The 17,324-nt window shown below is 42.9% G+C and overlaps 1 long non-coding RNA gene across 8 annotated transcripts in view; it reads right to left on the bottom strand.

The window, feature by feature from the left end:
* LOC144292960 (uncharacterized) overlaps window positions 1-17,324 on the bottom strand; it is a 147,753-nt gene that overhangs the window by 127,714 nt on the left and 2,715 nt on the right. For 3 of the 8 annotated variants that reach the window (XR_013360379.1, XR_013360383.1, XR_013360377.1), the window contains exons 2-5: window positions 15,356-15,693; window positions 8,115-9,237; window positions 2,208-2,288; window positions 1,709-1,769 (exon numbers count right to left, since the gene is read on the bottom strand). This is a non-coding gene — a long non-coding RNA (uncharacterized LOC144292960). Of the gene's footprint in view, window positions 1-1,708; window positions 1,770-2,207; window positions 2,289-8,114; window positions 9,238-9,805; window positions 10,157-10,288; window positions 10,359-15,355; window positions 15,694-17,324 lie in introns of those variants that run through there. The other 5 variants (XR_013360384.1, XR_013360380.1, XR_013360382.1 and 2 more) reach the window with 5 other exon arrangements.

Genomic DNA, 17,324 nt, shown 5'->3' with positions numbered 1-17,324 from the left:
GTCCATTATGACAATTTCTGACCAATGGATGTAAAGCATTGAGGAATGAATGCCATTTTAGTTTCACAAAGGTACTGCGCAAGCTAGCAGCGGCCACAGCTAAAGGACACCTGCATTAGGTAAAGAATAGACAAGAAAGAAAATACACAGAATATAACAGATTCAAATTCATCTGGACAGAGCTGTCTTATGAACACCCTCTACAGTTTGGGGAGACTTTTCAGTGACCCAGCGTTTGAGCACTGAAGCAGTAGAACAAACCTTTAAGAGTAAAGGTCCAGAGCTGATTGTTTACCCTCAAATAACTAGCACTACTCCTGACTGGATGTAAAGGAGCAAAGGAACAAAAATTATTTCTTTCCCCATCCTAGCTGCTCTCCCTTTCACACAGAGAAGAGGAGCTGAAAGAGGCAGTCAAGGCAAGGAGATATGTTTGGTGCTAACCCACACAGAAGCAAGTGATGAAGTAAGATTCTCCTTAAAGACAAGCCAGCTGTTGTCTTGTGGCTTCCTAGTATCCGTTCCCCTTTCTCCTGGTAATAGCTCCCTCCTTTCCCTTTGGGAAATGAGTTCAGCTCCATTGTGCAAAGTCTCTGGAATTGCCCAACAACCTGCATTCTACTGGACAAAGGGATGGTCATGTGACTCAAATTAGGTCAGATGTGCTCTCTCTCTCTCTCCCCCTCCCTCTCTATGATGGTTAATTTAATGTGTCTATTGGGCACATGGGATGCCCAGCTACTTGGTCAAACATTATTCTGGGTATTTCTGTTCTGGATGACACTAACATTTTAATTTAAGGTGTTCTGGATGACACTAACATTTTAATCATATGTGAGTGGGACTTGTCCAATCTGTTGAAGGTCTGAATAAAACAAAAAGACCAGCCCTCCCCCGAGTAGGAGAGAATTATCCAGTAGACTGCCTTTGGGCTTCATCTGCAACATCAGCTCTTCCTGCCTGATGGCCCTTGAAGTGAAACATCAGCTCTAGGTCTCCAACTTCAATCCACCCTGCAGATTGGGCTTGCCAGCCTCCATAATTGTATATGCTAATTCCTTCTCTCTCTCTCTTTCTCTTCCTCTCTCTCTCCCTCTCCCCCACCCCTTTCTGTATATATTCTATTGGTTCTGTTTTTCTCTAGAAAATTCTCATACACTCTTTCTCTTTCTCTGGATTTTGATGCATGGGTATACATACACACCCAAAAACATAAGAGTAGCTGGAGAGCATTCATTTCAGCAGCAATGTCATGAGGAAATTGTCAGGGACCCCAGTCCTGCTACCTAAAACTCCTCGAGAGATGCTTCACTTCAGTTGAGAAACCACTGTCCTGGAGGTGTTCCTGTTGGGGCAGCTGTGAACGAGGTAGCCCTACACTCATGGAACTTAATTTCTAAAAAGTCCTTTTCTTCTTAGGGAGGTTAATTCTTTTAAAGAGTTGGTTTCTCTTGCTTGTCACCAAAGGATCCTGACCGATACCAACATCCTCCCTTCCGAGGCTGCTGGCTCTGCCCCTTCTCTAGATCATCCTGGATAAGCCAGACACCAGTCCTCTGGAAGAAGTCAAAGAGAAACCCCCTGGCTCGTGCAATTCTTGAAAGCCACTTCTCTCTGATTACCCCGAGAAAACAACCTGGGAACCCACCAGTGGACTTATCTAATGTGCTCCCTTTAGGATAATGAATGACTCAACAGGAACACCTACCAGACAGTGGCTTCTCAACCAGATGGCCTCCATCTAAACCACGGATGCTCCTGCTTAGTACCTGAGAAGATACATTACAATGAGCATTACATTGCTGGTGCCTCATTACCATTTATTTCAAGTTTAATCTTCTTCACCAGCAGCCTTGTGGATGCCCTCCCCCCAGGCCCACAGGCTTTATTCTGGGATTTAGGCAGGAGCCTGAGATGAGAGAAGCTGATAAAAGTGGCCAGACAGGGCTTTCTCCTCGGGTGGCACCTGGACGGTTACTTAGCACCACTGCCCCACTGTGGGGGTCCCAGTGACTGCAGCTGAGAATTGTCACGGTCTCGTTTAGCACTCCTGGCAAACTCTGGAGCCAGTTTGCATAATGCAGCGTCTAAAGAACATGATTCCAGTTGAACGGAGCATGTTTGCAGTTAAAAATAGAACTCAGTCACATAACAACTCATACATAAACCGTGAGGCTGTGGGAGGAACAAAATTAAATAATACTCACAGGGGGTTACTGAACACCTGCCCTGGTCACTCAGAGCCCACGCTCTCTGGGAATTGCCAGCACCCGGAAGCCGACTCTGCCCTAAAATTGAAAGGCAGATATAAACAACTGAACTGACCCAGTTAAATCAAGAAACATGAGTGCACCTTTAAGCAGGCAGCAATTCAGGCAGCCTCTCCAGGCCGGGCCCCCTGGGAGATTTAGCTCTGTGTTCTAAAAGAATTAGCTGTTACAGATTCAGTGGCAGACACGCTGGGTTTACAGCTGGATGGAAAGCTGAGACCGGGTTAGGCCTGATTCCACGCTCACTGATGCATTGTCACTGCGTGTGCACGTGTTGCACTCTGTCCAGAATGCACTAAACGGGGTCCCTGGCTCCTCCTAAACAGATGCAGGCGTCTCCTGACCCCCTGCTTGGGCTTGCAAAGAGCTGAGATTTAGAAAAGAAAGCTATGGGTTTTCCTTAGGGAAACACATTAAAACAGCAGTAGAGCTCTCATTAGAAAGGTCACTCCAGGAAAGGAGTAGAGACCTCCTGCCTGAGAGCATATGAAGCTAAGCTGTAGAACTACTGATACTGTAATACACTACCAGAAAAAAAGGTGTGCAAGAACAAAAAGAAAAGGAGGCTCCTCCTACCTCACCCCTGCCCTCACCAGCCCTCCCTCCTAACAAATTACTTCTCTCTCTGCCTCTCTTTCCATCTTTAAAATTGGCCTACGATGATGGTTTCCCTTCCAAATGCATCAGAATGGTAGAAAGTTTAATTGGACACTCATGTCAGTTCTTCGTTTCTCATGATGGAATTCTAGAGCAGTGATATCCTCTGGGGAACTTATAAAAATTACAGTACCTGGGCCTCACCCCCAGAGATTTTGGGGTGGTAGGTGCCAGGCATGGAGAGAGATTGAAAAAGTCCCCCAAGTGATTCTAATGGGCAGCCAGGGCTAAGAACCACGAGCCCCAACAGGGAGGAAAATTGCCCTACTGCTTCCCCAGGGAATGGTGGAAGATGAAAGACACATGGATTCCCCACCTCCTCCAAATCTTCAGAGGGTTTCTTTTCATTGGGTTGGACAAATTGTCTTGTTCCCAGACCTTCTCTCACCAACTTCCCCCACCTCTCTGCCAGCCTCGTTCAGCAAGGAAATGAGCTAACTATGTTGAAAAAGTGGCTGGGGAGAATTTTTATTGGTTTTAATTGAAGCCAAAGCCTACGTAGCACCCAAGTGTATTATGGCCTTTACCTTGAACTTAAGCTTTCAGGATTTGCTCAGCCCTGGAGTATCTGTAACCAAGCAGAGGGTCTTACAGTCCTCAGTCTGTGCTGTCGTGTTCAGAACAGGCAGCTGGCTTCAGGCCCAGCTGGTGACACTGCCCCTCTGCCTTGCCATAGGTCATTAGTAAAGGATGCCTGGGGGTTAAGCACCCCATCTTGCAATAAAAATGGAGGACTCAGGGTCGAGAATGCACAGTGAGTCCCTTAATAAGGGACTTACTGCCTCAGTGAAGGCTGGTCAGTCCGCTTTCCCTGCACCCTCAAGGAGCTCCACGCCCCCCTGACTAAAGCCTCTGGTATTACAGCTTTGCTCCACAGATCAGTTTTGTCTCCCACTGGAATAAGTCCTGGAAGACCCATGGTTCATTCCATGTCTTCCTAAAGCCTATAGTTTGTTCTTTCCCCTTGCAAGCACTCCGTGTGCCTCTGCTCTATGAATCTGACATTTGGAAGGAGGTGAAAACTTTGAAAGATCAACCAATGGACACAACAGGGTCATAGTGATGTGGTTAAGAGCTGGGGAGTCAAATAGGCCTCGATTTGAATCCTGTCCCCATCACTTTCTAGCTCTGCACCTGGGATAACATATCTAACCTCTCCGAGCCTCAGTTTACTCAACATAAAATAAGCTGAGTTATAAAATCTGTATCATTCGATTAGGAGGATGAAATGAGCTGTGCCTAGCCTTATGTGACCATCCCAGATGTCAGTCACTATTGCCAGTTATTATTAACAAAGTTAAAAGTGAGGAGTGGTAGACAGTGGCATCTCCCCAAAATCAAGGTGAGCTGTGGAGCGACAGGATCTGGGGGAGGAAACCTGAGTTTAAAGCCATCCCTTGGGCAGCCCAGGTGGCTCAGCGGTTTAGCGCCTTCAGCCCAGGGTGTGATCCTGGAGACCAGGGATCGAGTCCCATGTCAGGTTCCCTGCATGGAGCCTGCTTCTCCCTCTGCCTGTGTCTCTGCCTCTCTCTCTCTCTCTCTGTCTCTCATGAATAAATAAATAAAATCTTAAAAAAAGCCATCCCTTTCTCTATAATTTTAGACGAGCCACAGAATAAGCCACAGAAGCTCTCTTCAAGCTTCGGTTTCCCCAGGTACCAAATTGCAACAATAATAATATAATAATGATGTGGACTGGTTGGAAGGACTAAATGTAACAATGCATATAAATGTGCTTTGCAAATTGCAAAGAATCATATAACATCAGTAATTACAACTCACATCCAATTCTCAACACTTCCTGGGACAGGTCCTGAAAATTGGTAAAAGGAATAAATGGCTTCTCTATGATTAGACACAGAACAAAATGAGACTCAACTCTCATGCCTTTAATGCAGAAGCTCAATTAAGTCTAAGCCAAGGGGTGAGCCCCATAGAGAGTGAGGGATCTGATTAAAAGGGGGCACCCAGGCTGGGCTTAATTGTGTTCTGGAATATTCCTTCCTTTGATTCAGCAATTGCTAGTGTTTATTTACCATGTTATCTCCCATTGCCTCAGGAGACATCCTTACAATTAAAGTTATTGATTTTCATAAATGATGACCTTCATAAAAGATGGCCTCATAGGACAAAAAAAGGGCAGAGAAAATATCACAGTGTGTGTTTCTGTGTGTTTACACAAGGAGCCTTTTTTCTTGGCTCTCATATTCTTTTAGCATTTAGTTTTTTTTTTAAAGATATGTTGGGGGGATCCCTGGGTGGCTCAGCAGTTTGGCGCCTGCCTTTGGCCTAGGGCGTGATCCTGGAGTCCTGGGATCAAGTCCTGCATCAGGCTCCCTGCATGGAGCCTGCTTCTCCCTCTGCCTGTGTCTCTGCCTGCCTCTGTCTCTCATGAATAAATAGATTTTTAAAAATCTTTAAAAAAAAAAAAAAGATATGTTGGGTTTGGGTGACACTTTCCTGGTATTTTTTTGAGGGTTTTTCCAACCTCTCCTGACTTTGCTAACCTACATAATTTTCCACTGCTACCATAAAAAAAAAAAAAAAAAAATTCTAATTTGAAAGTTAAAAGCAGGGAGCACCTCCACTGGCAAGAGAGAGGAAGTTTAATGTCAAAAATGTTACTTACCGCCTATACGTAGTCCTTGGAGGGCTTCTATCAAAAGTGGAAGCTCTCTTTGGGTTCTGAGCTACCTAATTACAGACTCTCTTCCTCTATCCTCCAGCTGCCATCAGAGCCCCCGCTGACCCAAGATGCTCCTCATCCACATTAAAGATAGAGATGACTTAGGACACCTTAAAATGCCAGTCCTCCAGTACAGTGTTCTTTTAGGAACATTCAAAATTTAGCCAAAGGAAAGAAATTCTGAGAGAACTGCAGGCTTGAGTAGAACTGCAGGCTTTGATCTTGGGGGGCCCTGAGGTACTGTGGGAGCAGGCAGTCATTTCTCCAATAATCTCTGCAGTCAGTGGTATGAAGTCTTTAGATGACTTCCTACTTCCTTGCCACCATCCACTAGAAAGAAATTAGGGCCAACTGGATCTGTGGACATTGGAGGGGGACGAAAGAAAATCTGCAAAGAGTACACAGGAGTGCCACTCCTCCAGAATTTTTTACATGTTTATGGAGGACACGAGGATAACTCAAAGGGAAGAGAGGCATTCTAGTGATGAAGAATGTTCTCTCTCCTCAAAAGGGCTCTGAGGAGGAGTGTCTTGGAGTTGGGGCATGTGTAAAATATGCACTAGTGATAAGGAGTGCCTCTTTTGAGAGCTTTTTTCCAATCCCTACATAACTTCATTTTACCCCCAAATTAGACAACTAACTAAGAGCAAGAAAGGAAAACTTGAACTCACTTGTTCAAATCCATAAAATCAAAAGCTCCATTTATGCAACACTTTTTACCAGCCAAAATAGGAGTGCTCATTTATTTTAGTACCTGGCAAGTATTCAAGCACAAGAACCTGTGGAGTTGCTGTGACAAGCACGGGCACATAATCGTATAAGGCAAGCAAGCCAGGTAATGGATATTCTTAAATGACCAAAAAGAAAGGGGATCCTGATGAAAATGATATCTACCAGCTACCAAGCGGTCTCGTCACCCTTTCAGGGGCTCTAGACTTGTAAAAGAATGACCAGGTACTTACTTGTGACTTTCACAAAGGAGCCAAAGCATCCCTGAAATGAATGGAAGTCTGCATGAGTGACCTCAGGTCCCCATGCCCAACTCCTGACACACTGGTCAAAAAAAAAAAAAAAAGGTGCCCTTGCCTTGCTGGGTCCAGCTCTGCTCCCTGCCCTCCGCCAACCAAAGTAAATATTAGACAAATATTTAATTGCAATTTAATATTGCAGCTGACCAATGGCAGCTGGGCCAATAAGCCACATACCCTGACATCTTGGCTTCTCCCACCACTTCGGGACTCAGCTGAAACACAGGCTGCGTGATCTGGTTTCCTTAACTGCCACCAAACGGGGCCAGAGGAGTAACTCAGAAGTGGTGCCCAGGGGAAGCCATCTTCACATTGGAGAGACCCAGTCTGACAGCTTCCTTCACCCTCCTCCCTTCCAAGGACTACTCCAAGGCACAGTGTCTCTGAAGATTTCCCATGTGGCTGAACACATGCCTGCTCACCAACCCTGTGTCTTCAGAGTTCTTCATGAAACAATGCTAAGGCATCCCTGGCATTACTTCTCGGACCTTTCTCTGCCTCCCTTCACTTTTCCCTCACCCTCGTTGCTCAGGGATTGCACTTCATAAGTAAAGCAACAGGGGTGCCAGTCGGGTAAGCATCTGACTCCTGATTTCAGCTCAGGTCATGATCTCAGGGTCTTGAGATCAAGCCCCATTTAGGCTCTATGCTCAGCCTGGAGCCTGCTTGGGATTCCCTCTCTCCCTCAAATAAATAAATAAACTCTTTTAAAAATAAAAATAAAAAATAAATAAAGCAACAGCCTGGAAACAAGGCTTTCTGGTTTTGTCTTAACTTAGTTATTTATTTTGTTACTCAAGAATGTGATAAGTACCTGCAAACCTACCATCCCAAAAACTAGAACCTTGACATAACCTTCATCTAACTCCTCCCACTCCCTTCCTATCCCCACCCAATAAAACTATCATCCAGAATTCCTCTTTTTAAATATGCAGTTTTATTGCATCTATGTGTACTTCTAAAAGTATATTCTTTTTTATTGTTATGCTTTTATTCATTATTTAATCTACTTAAACAACAAACAATGTTGAACTCTATTTTTTCCAGGTACTGTGCCAGGCCAGGGGGATACAAGGATAAATAACACGCAATACCAGCTTCTAGAAAGCTCATGGTCTAGTTGTACTCTCGATAGTATCTTTTTATTCTCTCAGTCACCAAACATATTCCTGCCTCAGTCTATGCTTAATCGTACACTGGAACAGATGACTCCATTTTCTGTCAATCCAACTATAGCTATGATTCAAGTTTTACCTCTTCTATCAATCCTTAATGATTTCAGGCAGTATTTGAATGAACCAAGATCTAAGATTATAGAGTATATTCTTATATTAGTTGTTTTCAACTCTATAAAAATTATATGATATTGTATACTTTTAGGACATCTACTTTCTTCATTTCGTGTTTTATTGTTTCATTGCTAGGATTTATCCACATTGTAGTAAATAAGCGTATTTCATTTGTTTTTATTACCATATTAATATTCAGTTGCATGAATAGATCACAATTCATCCATCCACTCTCCTGTTGATGGGCATTTGAGCTGTTCCAGGTTTTCACACTGTGTCAGTGCAACTATGAACATTCTTGCACATCTCCTTTTGCATATCTGCATGAGTTTCCCTTGGGTCCATCCCTTGGAACAAATTGTTGGATCGTAGGCGTAATGTTCAACTTTAGGAGATATGCCAAATGGTTTTCCAAATTAGTTAACCAAATTTGTGCCCTTTCTATCACACTTCAGACTTTTCTCTAAAAGCCAATGTTTGTAGTTCTCCCTTGTTCTGATAGCTGCCAAAAACAAGAATTGCTGGTCAGCAGGGCAGTACCTCATGTTTCCTCTGAGTATTTGCATTTTTAAAAGGATGCTGGAGAGGCAGTGCTTTCATCCAAACCAATAACCTTCTCAGGCTGAATGCTGCAAGGCCTCTCTCTCTCTATGGGCCCTTCCAGATTCACTGACATGCTTTCTAAGCTCTGGGGCTGTGTAAGACCTTAATGATCCAGGAGTGGGAGACACAGCCGTACCTTCAAACATTCTAAAGTCTGATGTGTGAGAAAGACAAGGAGACTAATTATGTTGGGTTTTGGATGCTATTTCAGTCTTCCTATTTCTTCCTCACTTTTTTTTCCCCCCTAGGTGAATGGGAATGCAAGCTGACAGAAGGCAGGGAATGGGAGGGTGGGGAGTGTGGTGCACAGGAAGGCTTCAGAGAGAGCCGGCAGGTGTACACTAAACTTGAATTTGCCCAAAGGCAAATAACTTCAAGTAGTCCCATCTGGTTATTTGTTATCATCAGTCCTCTTCCACTATAAATTTCCTAGGAGAAATTGTCCCCTCTTGACAAGGACAACTGGTTCTATAGTGAGTCAGAGACCTCACTGCCCAATTCCTAGAGACTGGTAGAAACCTGTCCTTCTACTCGGCTTTACCCACACAAGGATTTCTTAGAATGGATATAGTATAGAGTAGGACCTCCCTGCCCTCACTCCCTATCCACTTGGCTTCATCTTCAAGTTGATTCCATGTGTTGACCAGATGGACTCTGGCTGCTGTAGACCTCCAGAGTTCCTAGAGCACGTGATTTCTGGATAGCTGGTAAATAACCAGAGAGACATTTGGTAAATACTCTTTCAGGAACTAATCACTGTGACTAGAAAGATAAAATACTTTGATTGGCTGAGTCTGGATCACATACCCATCCTTGGGCCAAACCAACTGACCAGAAATATTTTTGAATGAGGGTGGGAGATGTGCTCCCCCAAAAGAATGCCGGGCAGATTAAAAAACAAAACAAAACACTGTGTGCCCATGAAAAGGCTCACAAAGATAGAAGTTTTACTTGATTTCTGTAGTTCACATTCCTTTTATTACCCCTTTCACTAGTGAGAAACAAGGCATGACCATATTTTACATTGTCCCTCAGTATTCTATCAACTGTAGCACAATGATCCTTGTAATAGAGAAATAGCTTAAGTCATCTAGCCAACTTCTACTGGTAGTGGCTTTAGTAACCACTTGTATACAAGAATGTTAAGGATTGAGCATGCAGCCTAACATAGATTTATAGTCCCCTAATAGCCGAGCAAGCAGGGACCTCAAGTGGCTCCCCAATCTAGTCTTAAAGTTTAGGAGGAATTCTGTTCTCCATTCTTCTCTTTACCTGGGTTACTGATCGAAGTATTGTGAGTTCACTGTCCTACATGGAGCATTTTCAGCCAGTATTCTTGATAACCTTTTTTCTGAGGCTCTGGGTATATTCCTTATTTCTCTCTCTTATCACCAGCAGCTCCATAACTAATCACCTTTCTCTGTTTTCTTCTCCATCAGCCAGTCTATTAGAATTCTCAACCCTGGGGGCACCTGGGTGGCTCAGCCGGTTAAGCAGGTGCCTTCAGCTCAGGTCATAATCCCAGGGTCCTGGTATTATTGAGCCCCGCAATCAGCTCCCTGCTCAGCGGGGAGCCTGCTTCTCCCTCTCCCTCTGCCAATCCCCCTCCTTATGCTCCCTTTCTGTCAAATAAATAAATAAAATCTTAAAAAAAAAAAAGAATTCTCAACCCTGGAGTTTCTGGAGATGCAGCTAAAGGATGGGCATTGTGTTAGGGTGGGGATAGCAGACAGAGGATAAATCTTAAACTCAAACCTCAGCGGTCCACCTCACCTAGATTGAGGTGGGGCCCCTCAGTGCTTAGAATGCTTAATCTAAAGAATTTCCAAGGGTTCTGAGAATGCCATAAGATTATACCTAGAAGTTCTACACAGGATTTCTTACATGGGACCCTAAGTCAATAGTAATTGATGATGTAAATTATGAAGATTGTAGTCATTGCCAACCTATCTCTTTGTACCACAGATTTTGCAAGTTGGTCAAAGTGTAAAATGTAACACAAAAAATACAGAGAGTGTGGGTTTTGTATTCTTCATTGCAAGTATCACAACTTGAAAATACATTTTCTCTTGTCTTTTTGCTTTTGGCCCATCTTTCCTCTTAGAATATAAATTCTCTGAGGACAAAACTATATGGTTCCTTTTTATGATGAGCACTTAACAATGTGCCTAGTCCATATGGATTATCAGTAAATATTAGAAGGAACAGGTCTCTATTCAGGTCTCTCTTTCTTCTCAGATGGTTGGCAGTTACTGAAATTAAATGTTTTAGGAAAATTCAGTCTTCCTAAAATTAAATTGTGTAGGAATCCAAGTATATTGTAGTTCTGCTTCCCATTTTCCTTGTCTTTATTTTTATTTATTTTTTTAAAGATTTATTTATGATACACATAGAGAGAGAGAGAGGCAGAGACACAGGAGGAGGGAGAAGCAGGCCCATGCCGGGAGCCTGAAGCGGGACCCGATCCCAGGACCCCAGGATCGCACCCTGGACCAAAGGCAGACGCTAAACCGCTGAGCCACCAGGGATCCCCTTTCCTTGTCTTTAATACTGAACAGCTTCCCCAGCATCCTTCCCAGGCACTCAGTGTCCCTTCTGCAACTTCTTGGCAGCCTGAAACTTTTTCCTTTGGTTAAGCCTGTCTTTCTAGGATGGTGTGCAGATTCCAAGATTACCTTTTTTTCCTACACTCTAATTAAAACTCCCATTTTTCTCACTGCCAGGAGGAAAATAACCAGACAATTTTCCATTAAAGTGTTATGCTGTAATAGATCATCTAATGCAATAATTCTCCAGGGTGTTTGACTTTTAAAATGTGAGGCTGTAGGGGTGCTTGACTGACTCAGCCAGTGGAGTGTGTGACTCCTGATCTCAGGGTTGTGGGTTCAAGCCCCACATGGGATGCAGAGATCACTTAAAAATAAAATTTTAAAAAATAAAATAAAACATTAGATAAAGTAGTAGGATGGCATTTCAGGATCCCTGTGACAAGGCAGTAGGATATATGTATATTTCCACAGACAGGTGGTAGGGTGCTTGGGGCTGTCCTCCTCTCAGGGTTTTGCCTTGATTAAAAAAAAAAAAAAAAAAAAAAAAAAGCAAAAGTCAGTAAATTCTAAGACTTCTTATCATATGGTCATTCTGGGAAATGGAAAAAAAAATGAAGAGAAATAAGAAAATGGAGTTTTGGGCAGCTCGGGTGGCTCAGCGGTTTAGCACCACCTCACCTTCAGCACAGAGTATGGTCCTGGAGACCTGGGATTGGGTCCTGCGTCGGGCTCCCTTCGTGGAGCCTGCTTGTCCTTCTGCCTGTGTCTGTGCCTTTCTCTCTATGTCTCTCATGAATAAATAAATAAAATCTAAAAAAGGAAGGAAGGAAAGGAAGGAAAGGAAGGAAGGAAGGAAGGAAGGAAGGAAGGAAGGAAGGAAGGAAGGAAGGAAGAAAGAAAGAAAGAAAGAAAGAAAGAAAGAAAGAAAGAAAGAAAGAAGAAAGAAAGAAAGAAAGAAAGAAAGAAAGAAAGAAAGAAAGAAAGAAAGAAAGAAAGAAAGAAAGAAAGAAAGAAAGAAAATGGAGGAGTTTAAACACAAACAAAAAACCTTGCTTGTGTCTAAAAAAAGGGGGGACGGGAGACCAAAGAAATTGTTTCAGAATGCAAAGACCAATTTACTTAGTTTGTGAGACAATTACAAATAATTGTTGCTTTAGAAAAATGGGATAAGCAAAGAGAATAAAAAATAAAAACCTATGAAGTATAAGGTATTATCACAAGGAGGTTCTCCAAAAGAATCCTTTAAATAGCCAACTCCTGAAGTGCATTTAAAGTGAAATTCCACTTGTAAAAATTACATTTACAGTTAATGTTCTAGAAACCATGCTACTGTATAAAATACTTTCTTCTAGGCAGCCCGGGTGGCTCAGCGGTTTAGCACAGTCTTCAGCCCAGGGCCTGGTCCTGGAGACCAGGATCACACGTCGGGCTCCCTGCATGGAGCCTGCTTCTCCCTCTGCCTGTGTCTCTGCCTCTCTCTCTGTGTCTCTCATGAATAAATAAAAATCTTTTTTAAAAAGTAAATAATAAAATACTTTCTTCTGTCTCCAAGAAAAATTGTAAGCAAACTTCCATTGCCCAATTCCGTCAGCATCCGAATTTTCCTGGCCAGCGTCTACTCAGGGATTTCTCTATTTACCCTCTTCATATCATGTTAGAAAATTGATTTTTGACGTTGGTAAGATTATAGACCTGGGCATGTGACTGGTCAGCTTTGAAAGTGGTGGCCTGTGGTAACCTGTTCTCTCTTAATAAATACTAAAATAGGGGCGCCTGGGTGGCTCAGTGGTTGAGAGTCTGCCTTCAGCTCAGGTCGGGATCCTGGGAGTCCTGGGATCAAGTCCCACATCAGGCTCCCCACAGGGAGCCTGCTTCTACCTCTGCCTGTGTCTCTGCCTCTCTGTGTGTCTCTCATGAATAAATAAATAAAATCTTTAAAAATACATACATACATACTACAATGTCACTCAGAAAATCATGGAGATCTTGACACAAAATCCACAGGACCAGAATTAGGAGGAAAGGGTATTTCTTTGGATTTCCTATGTTAGATACAGAAAGTTCAGGTCCTGAGGCAATCCTGTCCAGTATGCTAAAAACAAAGCACTTCATCCGCTCAGTTTACTGTCCCAGATCTATCACACCCTGTTCTCTCCCTGGCAGGAAGTCAGTTCTCTGGACTTGCAAAGAGAATAAACAAACCGTCCATACACAACTAGTGGACATTTGGTTTTGTTTCCTACCAGGTTTCAAGAGAGATCCCTGGGTACAATACAATACTAAAATTGAAATCTCTGTATAGATCTTTGGGGGCACTCTACTCTCCAGGGAGACAAAATGTGGAAGTCCTCTGAATAATTACTTCTGATAGAAGCAGCTCAAAATCGGATTCAAAAAATCTCCATATCCACCCTGCTACATAGCTTGGGCAGCCTGCTGAACCCTCTATCCTGGATATGATTCTGGGACCAGCCTAAGACATTTTGACATTTGTCTTCACTCCCAAGTCCTGATTTTATTGTTGGAAGTACTCCATCGATATTAATTAACATACTTAGGTTGATGCTATACAAATACTGTACTCGTGTTACACAGAGATAAGCAAAAGGAAATTAAATGATAATGCTTTAGGAAAATTTCTAAATCTGATAAAAGCCAGAGCAGGAACAAGTGGTTTCTGCACCTAAATCTCGTGCTTTCGTTGCAGGCAGTATGGTGCTGCTGGTACTAACCTGGCTGTCTGCTTCTGCTCCTTGTCATCCATCTGGGACCTGAGATCTCATGACCAACAGGTTTATTATTTTTTTTTAAAGATTTTATTTATTCATGAGAGACACACAGAGAGAAAGAAGGGCAGAGAGAGAAGCAGGCTCCACGCAGGGAGCCTGACATGGGACTCGATCCCGGGACTCAAGGATCATGCCCTGGGCCGAAGGCAGACGCTAAACCACTGAGCCACCCAGGGATCCCCCCCTAACAGGTTTAAAAAATATCAGCTATCTCGAAACCACCAAGAATCTTTTGCGGTTACCTTTTATATTATTGTCATAGTGATATTCCTAAACTGAAACCTGATCAGGTTATTCTCCTTTGCCTCAAAGCAACTTACTGCCAGAGAATAAAGCCCGAGCTCCTAGCCTGGCATATAAAGCCCTCCCTCTACATTGCTCTCCTTAGTCAAAGCATCAGATATATTGGGGTATTTGGTCCCACAAAAGAACTCCCCTCTCCTCTACCACCATTCTCTTCCTTCTGCTGCACTTCTACCTGGACCCCCCCCCCCGCACTTCCATCTACCTGGTGAAACCCCTTTGCATCCCTCAAGCTTCAATGCTGTGTTGTTTCTGCTATGAGGCCTTTTCTGATATGCTTTCAGCCCTCTGAGCCTGTGTCGCAACAAAATGTGGATCATAATTCCTCCACCCTCCCTTAGTTCAAGAGTCATATGAAAAAGAGAGTATGAAAGGTCTATGAACAATGCCAGGTACGATGCAAATTCTGAGTTATGTTACTGTAAGTTATCATACAATATGCCTTTTTTTTCTTTAGAAACTTAATTGAAGTGCTCATGATGATTACTATAAAGTTAACCTCTACGAATTAGGATATTTTTCCCATTTTTCATTGCTTAAATGTGAGCTAAGCTTAAGATGGTGATGAGAATTGTGCTCACTTCAGCCACAAATAGATTAAAATTAGACCCACACAAAGAGGATTAGGATTAGCATGACCTTTACCCCCACATGATTTGAAACAGTGAAAAACTTAATTTTCCTTAATTTTTAGAATCCTATTCCCAAGTTTCATACTTCTTTCCTTTTATCAGTGGAATAGTCTTCCTTAGAACTCTCATCCTCTTCTAGCCAATAAATAGAAATTTAATTTCCTTAAATGAATTTTGCTCTAGCATTGAGTCTTGGTCCCTTCTTGACCACCCAACTAGGAGACTGAGCCTACCCACGATTTCTGGAACACAGTGATAACAACAGGTAGCATTTACTAAGTGCCTACTCTGTACTGGGCACTCTCCCCTATGATCTCTGAAAATTATAAAATTCAAACCTCACTTCAACTCTCCTTTCATCTCTGTAAAATGGGAATGAGAAAAGAAGAAACTCAGGAAGGCTAAAGCTTTTGCTGAAAGTCACAAAGTAGAGGCAGGGTCCAAACCAGGAGTCTGACAACACAGCTCTGCTACTGACCACGGAATTGTAACCACAGCTTAATGGATTGTAAGGCAGCAAGAGGGCTCCCCCGCGCTCCAAAAACTTACCTTGAGTACAATGGGTAGTGGGGCCCAGGGCTATGAGAGCAGACACCAGACTGTAGGACTGCACCCGAATCAATCATATGTCACAGTGGGTCACCACCACCGATTGGGATACCAACATCTAAAGTAGCCAACCAAGGGGAGGCAGGCGCTGACATCCAGGTAGCCATGAAGCAGGGAGCTACTGGGGCCAAAGCCATTTGCCATATACTGAATCCTCATGCATTTTGTTCCATCTTCAGCAGAATGGAAAGTGATCTTGTCTTATTCATTTCCCTCCATTCCTGAACACTCCTTCAATACAGATCTGGATGTTTAAGTATGGTATCCCAGATTAGATCCTGAAGCAGTAAAAAGACATTAGTGGACAACTAGTGAGGTTTGAAAAATTCTGTAGTTTAGTTAATATTAATACACCAACATTAATTTCCTTGTTTTGACACATCTCTTGGTAATAGAGGATGTAACATTAGGGGAAGCTGGGTGAAGTGTATATAGGAACTCTGTACTTTGCAACTTTTCTGTAAACCTAAAATTATTTTTAAAATTAAAATATAATTTTAAAAGACCCCAGTTTAATTATTTTACGATTAATTACTGGGTCCAGTGAGTTAATCTACTGCACAATTTAAGTAAATTTAGAGTGATTTTTACATTTTTCTAAAAGTTTTTTTTTGAGATTTTTTTAAATTTATTTATGTGAGAGAGAGAGTGTGTGCAAGAGTGAGCAGGGGTAAGGAGCAGTGGGAGAGGGAGAAGCAGGGAGCCCGATGTGGAACTCAATCCCAGGACCCCAACATCATGACCTGAGCCACCAGGGTGCCCTGATTTTTACATCTTTCTAAGACGATGTTGAGGGATCCCTGGGTGGCGCAGCGGTTTGGCGCCTGCCTTTGGCCCAGGGCGCGATCCTGGAGACCCAGGATCGAATCCCACATCGGGCTCCCGGTGCATGGAGCCTGCTTCTCCCTCTGCCTATGTCTCTGCCTCTCTCTCTCTCTGTGTGTGACTACCATAAATAAAAAAAATTTAAGACGATGTTGAATACATCAGTGAAAAGAAAAGAACTGTGTTTACTGACAAAATTCAGATTTTGAATTCAGGAGTAATTAAAACTATCTTTTCAGGATAAAGACAAATATTGGTTGAGAATGAATTATGAAGTTTCATCTTCCTAACAAAATGACCAGAGCTTTGTACTACCATTGACAAACACAAAGGAATGGTATAGTCAGCCACCAATATGACTTCCCTAACACAAACTGCCTTCTCACCTGTTGACATCCTTAAATCCCAAGTATCGTAACCTGGCACATTTCATAAACAGCAAAGAGAAAGTAAAATAACGACAAATTATGTACATGAGCCAGTCATAATTATACTACCATGGACAGAACTCTGTAAGACTACTCAGATAGGACAATTTTGCATTACAAGTATCATTTTCCATAACAGCCCTGGTAGAGAGTGGAACGTGTTGTGTCCAGGGCTTCTGGCTCTTAGCTCAGATTTGAAGAACAAATCAGAAAATGACCAGTGTTGCAGTCAATGTGATAGTCATCTGAACATTCTTCCCAGATTTTGAACAGTTGTGTCTTCAATGAGATGCTTTTGTTTAAACGCTCTTGTTTTTCCAGGATCAAAAAAATTTACAACTCTCTGGTTGCCTAATCAGATCTCACTTGCTCTGCCAGCCGCCACCAGCTCCTTCTCAGGAAAGTGGGGGTTCCTCTGAACGGAGATGACTGGCAGTAGCAATGCTAAGCCATCCGTAACTGAAGTGACCTGCAGTATTCACTCCTGCCTTGTGTGGCCCGTGAAATCCTGTGAACTGGTCCTGACAAGTGACCGGATACTTTTCTTCTGCTCACCTTAAGCGGTCTCTATCTTTTCAAAACTAGTGGCACATAGCACATACTCAGGGAAGAGAATTTCTTAAAGTTTAAGGTACAAACTCTAGCACTAGAGGTTT

This window comes from Canis aureus, chromosome 21 (genome assembly GCF_053574225.1).
Source record: "Canis aureus isolate CA01 chromosome 21, VMU_Caureus_v.1.0, whole genome shotgun sequence".
Lineage (NCBI taxonomy): Eukaryota > Metazoa > Chordata > Mammalia > Carnivora > Canidae > Canis > Canis aureus.
Note: the sequence above shows the minus strand (reverse complement) of the source record. Positions and strands in the feature narration are given on the sequence as shown.